Raw genomic sequence first — 6,000 nt, 5'->3', positions numbered from 1 at the left:
TAAATATACATATTGATTTGGCTTTTTTTTAACATTATCCTCCAGATAATTCCATAATTTAATTCCCTGGACTGAGGTACTCCGTTCCTTCAAACTGGTCCTAATTTTAGGTTTGACAAACATTTCAATCCCCTTCAAATTGTAACAACTTACTCTTTTAACAAAATGTAATCGGATGTTTGAAGTTAATGTATTTTTATGGGCCCTACACATAACTGACAAAATACTATCATTAACCAAATCATAGAATTTCAATAACTTCAACTGATGGAACATTTGATGGGTGACTGTAATGTTTTCTGGTAATAATTCTTATAGCTCTTTTCTATAAAATAAAAACAGGATTTGTTYATGTTTTACACACTTTCCCCCAAACATCAACACAATAAATTGAGTGTGGAACAAAGTGTTGCATTATATTATATAAACAGACCTTTATCATTAAATAAGTCCTTTACTTTGTACAATATCGCAGTGGATTTGGCTATTTTTGTTCTTAAATGATTTATGTGAGGTCTCCATGTCAGACCCTCCTCAGTGATGACACCCAGAAACTTCACCTCACTGACTCTACAGATCTCGACACCATCAACACTAAATGGAACATCAGCAGTTTTCTTTCTGTTACTGAATATATAATTAGTTTTATCTAAATTTAATGATAATTTATTAAGTCTAAACCAGGCGATTATGGTCACCAGTGGCCTCGTCATTAGATTGGTCACTGTCACAGTCCGTGTCATGTGCGTGCATTTCTGACTCAGGCACAACTGTGATGTCCGCCTCAGTTTCAGATTCCTGCAGCATGGCCAGGACCTCTGCTACAGTGTAACCAAGGAAAGGACAACATACATGACTGATTTTGTATTTGGACCAGTTATTTCATAAAAAATGCTTACATACATGGCATACCAGAGATGAAGGGTGATATATTCGTGTAAAATACAAGCTATTGTTAACTAGCAAGACAATGATCTATGGTAGCAATTAAAAATCCCATACATGCCTTCAATATCTGTGAATTTATTGGGAGGGGGGCATTGGTTATGGTAAGTACTTGTGTTTCAAGAAAAGTGCACCTCCAACTGCACATCAACATCTTTTACCTCAGCGAAACACGAGCTAATGTTAGGCTAGCAAAAAATAAAAAAAATAAACAAAAAAATAACGATGTTTGCTAGCAAGAGACTGATGTATGGAAGCGAATAAAAATCTTAGACACACAGGCCTTGAATACATAAGAATTTATTTTACTAGGAAGAGGATCCTTAGAAGACTAAAATAAGACATTCTACAATTNATGTTAGGAGTAACATTTTAAATTATATTCTAAATTTGACAGGGAGCCAGTGGAGAGAAGCTAAAACTTATAACCATTTCCATTTTTGCATTAAAGTTTTGCTTGTTTTTTTTTTTTTTTTTACTGGACTAGGGTAACGTAATATTTTGAGGACGTTCAGTGACAGTTGATACAAGATGTGTTTTTGTCAAACAAGCACATTTCAACAGTGCGGTTACACGTTGTCTTTTATGCTTTATTTTAATTTTGTTATGGATATTCAAATCTGCAGTGAAAGAATGGTTTGTCCCTAAATGTCCACAGACCTGAAACATTTTGTTTATGTAGATGAGGTTATGATGATGACTCAAACATTTCATCCACGAGATTCTCCTCCTCTACTGAGTGCTGATTCAACCAGCAGTGTGGACATGTTGATGGGTTTTCAGAGCTCCTGACTGAATCTCTTGTCACACAGTGGTCACAGATGTAAGGTTTCTCTCCTGTGTGGACACACTGATGACACTGGCTTCAGACTCAATGACCACCTGAATCTCTTGTCATATATGAACTTTTTTTCTCCAGGGTGGTTGAGTCGTTGCTGTCTTAAAAGTAAACTTTGGTAAAAATTAATTTCATTGATGAGAAAACTACTCAAGTAAAAGTCAGAAAACTGTTCACAAAAATTGGGAAAGCAAAAGTACTTTTATACACTCTCTAATAAACAGACCGTTGAATTTACTGAACCAAACTGCTTCCATTAGTAAATTGAGCAATATATGTATATTATCTGCTCAATTTGCTCAACTAAGCTTAGTGGAGCCAGCTGACATGACTTTGTTGAGTAAATTTAAACACTTCATTTATTAGAGTAGCTTTCATGATGAATTCGGACATATTTAATTTTGTAACGAGTGTTACATTTTAAAGTAAGCAAGTAATATTATCATTTTTAGCTTTAAAATGTAGTGAAATAAAAGTAAAAGTCGCTATTTAAAAATGATTGGTAGTTACAGATCCTCCAAAAAAAACTACTTCAGTACTGTAGCAAAGTAAATGTAGTTAAAATGTTATTTTAAACCTCTGACAGTGATGACATCATGGGCCTGGAGTCGTGGTGATAAAATTGCAGGTAAGTATAAAGAAACAGGTGTGTGGCTGTAAAACGACCTGACAAAAAGACACAGTATCACAGAAAAGTATTGTTCTAGTTTGACCACAAGAGGAGGCTGTTACTAAGGTCTGAAGAGTTTTTGTTAATGGCAGCAGGCAGATGTCTCTGGGTCTTTCCCAATCAGTGGCTACTCCCTCCCCCTCATCACTCCTCACTGTCTAATATAATAAAAATCTTAGACACACAGGCCTTGAATACATAAGAATTTATTTTACTAGGAAGAGGATCCTTAGAAGACTAAAATAAGACATTCTACAATTTGAAATAAGAAAATTTGGTGCAATCCTGGAGACCATGCTTTCCTTTAGTTAGCGACAAGCTATATGCCCATTGGTAACTTTTGTTGCCTCTTACAAAAAGAAGCCCGTGAACAAAAAAAACCCATATCCTAGGTACAATTTTTGTGGAGAGTGTTACTCTAGAGACTTGAAAGATGAAATAATTATAAATATGTCTGGGGGAAAATCATAAGAAATTTTATGCTAATTACCTTTGTCCAGGACGATTTGCATCTTGTCTTCAGTCGGACGGAGCAGGAAGCATGTGATGTCATGCAATAGGAAGCACTTGCAAACATTTTTTAAAATCAAAACCTTTGTCTATGTTGTCTACTAGCGTATAAGTAGAAAATGTTGCATTAATACCGTTGAGATTTTTTTACTGAGTCGAAAATGACAGTGATACATTGGCAACAATTTCTGAAATAGAATGTACTTAAAGTAAAAGTACTGAGTAAAAATGAANAATAAAAATCTTAGACACACAGGCCTTGAATACATAAGAATTTATTTTACTAGGAAGAGGATCCTTAGAAGACTAAAATAAGACATTCTACAATTTGAAATAAGAAAATTTGGTGCAATCCTGGAGACCATGCTTTCCTTTAGTTAGCGACAAGCTATATGCCCATTGGTAACTTTTGTTGCCTCTTACAAAAAGAAGCCCGTGAACAAAAAAAACCCATATCCTAGGTACAATTTTTGTGGAGAGTGTTACTCTAGAGACTTGAAAGATGAAATAATTATAAATATGTCTGGGGGAAAATCATAAGAAATTTTATGCTAATTACCTTTGTCCAGGACGATTTGCATCTTGTCTTCAGTCGGACGGAGCAGGAAGCATGTGATGTCATGCAATAGGAAGCACTTGCAAACATTTTTTAAAATCAAAACCTTTGTCTATGTTGTCTACTAGCGTATAAGTAGAAAATGTTGCATTAATACCGTTGAGATTTTTTTACTGAGTCGAAAATGACAGTGATACATTGGCAACAATTTCTGAAATAGAATGTACTTAAAGTAAAAGTACTGAGTAAAAATGAARGGTTAGATTTTCCAAAATACACTGATTGAGAGATGACTGCTTCAGTTTATTTTTCCAAGGGCGCACAGCTGTGATGGATTGTGTACAAACTAATACGGTATCAGAAATGGTATATACAGTATTTATACTCCTCATTCAACCACAGTTAAATTCACTCTATCCAAGAGGCACAATTTTTCATGATAGTATTTTTTTAACATTAACAAGATGGAAAAAAAAACCCATAAGCGACAACTTTCTACCTCTTACCTTTTTTAAAAATGTAAGGAGTAGAAGTAAAATGTAGGCTGAAAAAATGATTACTCAAGTAAAGTACAGATAACCAAAATTACTACTTAAGTAKAATAACAAATTATTTGAATTTAGTTAGGCTACTTTGAGTCCCTTATGCTCACATTTCAATTTTACGTTTTCTTACATTCTCCTCTGTCTCTGTGCTTTCAGAGACAGAAATAAACCGTGTGCACCCGAGCAAGCGTAAGTGGCTCCCAACACCGACCGCTGCAGCTTGAGGAGAAAACTGGTCATTGTGAGACGGACCTGACCCTGGTCACAACTCGACGTGCGAGTGTGAAATCTGGATGAAAGGTAAGCAGCTGATAAAGCTGCAACACAAAGGCAATATCATTTCTCCCCCCCCCCACCCTCATTTTTTTCCCTTTTCGCCCATTTCTCTTCTCCTTTCTTTGCATTGATCTGCATCTCTGAGCTGTTTTCCACAACTCCGTAAAGCAGGTCGATAAACATTTTAAAATAATCTTGGGTTGTGTTTCAGTGTAATCGCTTTGATTTGGTGCGGCTCTGCATCATTCACAATCCTCTCAAAATGTCCTAGCCTAATTTGTGTGGATAAATCAGATGCTTTTCCCGATAGTGTTTGGGCCTGTTGCCACAGCGACAAGATGACTGAGCAGACATGCTTCTCTGTTGTTGTTTTCATCCCCCTCCTCCAATAGAATCTCACAGCTGCAACATAAAGATGCTCAAGTTTCACACTTGAACAGATTCATGAGTCACGGGACGTATTGTTGGGTGACAGACAGGGGACTGTGGTCCACAAAGACTGGGTGGACCACAGAAACATGATCCAACAAGCAAAACAATGAGAGAGGAAGGTGAAGGCATCTACCCTTATGAGATCTGATTAACTTTTAGGCTTTGATCATCTTATGTTGACAGAGTTGTAGCCATTTTGGTCAAACCTAAAAAAAATATCTCATGGGGTGTTGCGAGAAAACTAAAGGTTTATGGTAACTAAGTACATTTACTTCGTTACAGTACTTAAGTAGTTTTTTTAGAGGATTTGTAATTTTACCAATTATTTTTAAAATAGCTATACTTTTACTTTTATTTTGTTACATTTTAAAGCTAAAATGATACCTTTACTTCTTTAAGATGTAACACCTAGATACTTGTTACCAGTGACGGGCACAATTTCCCTAAAGCACTAATAGGGGAATTAATTTCCTGATTAGTGCTTTGGGGCTTTTGTTAATTTTAAAATGTATTAGTGGATTAGCACTTGGCAACTTTATAGGCTAAATTTAGAAGCAACTAACTGAGGTCTATATATGTTTTTGATCAACATTGTTAACAGCTAACAGTGAAAGCTGTCACATTTTGTTCATACGTGTGTCACTTATCCCCTAGGTGACAATATATTGACAATATGTACAAATACAGCTGTGGAATGTCAGTGATAAGGCTTAACAGAGCAACATGTGACTCATGTTGTCTGTTGAAGAATGTTCATGGGTTGACTGGGTTYTTTTAGTGCTTTAGATTTAGCTTTGGCTAAAACTTTCAGTGCATTATTGCTTTAGAATTAGGGGACCTAAACATTTGAGTTAGTGTTTTAGGGCTAGTGGAACTATTTTTTTGATTAGTGCTGCCCACCACTGGTTGTTAAATTAAATATGTTCAAACTCATCATAAAAGAAGATGCTTATGCACTTTAAAAAAATGAAGTGTTGCGTTTACTCAACGAAGTCATGTCTGCTGGCTCCACTAAGCCTAATTGAGTAAACTGAGCAAAGAATATACATACGTATATACATTTTATTTAATTTACTCAATATTATTGCTCAATTTACTCAACCTGGTATAGTGGAACCAGTTTGGTTCAGTAAATTCAACAGTTTAGTTCTTAGAGAGTGTGTAAAAGTACTTTTACTTTCCCAAATTTTGTGCACAGTTTTATGACTTTTACTTTAGTTTTCTCATC

This window comes from Austrofundulus limnaeus, unplaced genomic scaffold (genome assembly GCF_001266775.1).
Source record: "Austrofundulus limnaeus strain Quisiro unplaced genomic scaffold, Austrofundulus_limnaeus-1.0 Scaffold4, whole genome shotgun sequence".
In the NCBI taxonomy this organism is placed as follows: Eukaryota; Metazoa; Chordata; class Actinopteri; order Cyprinodontiformes; family Rivulidae; genus Austrofundulus; species Austrofundulus limnaeus.
Note: the sequence above shows the minus strand (reverse complement) of the source record.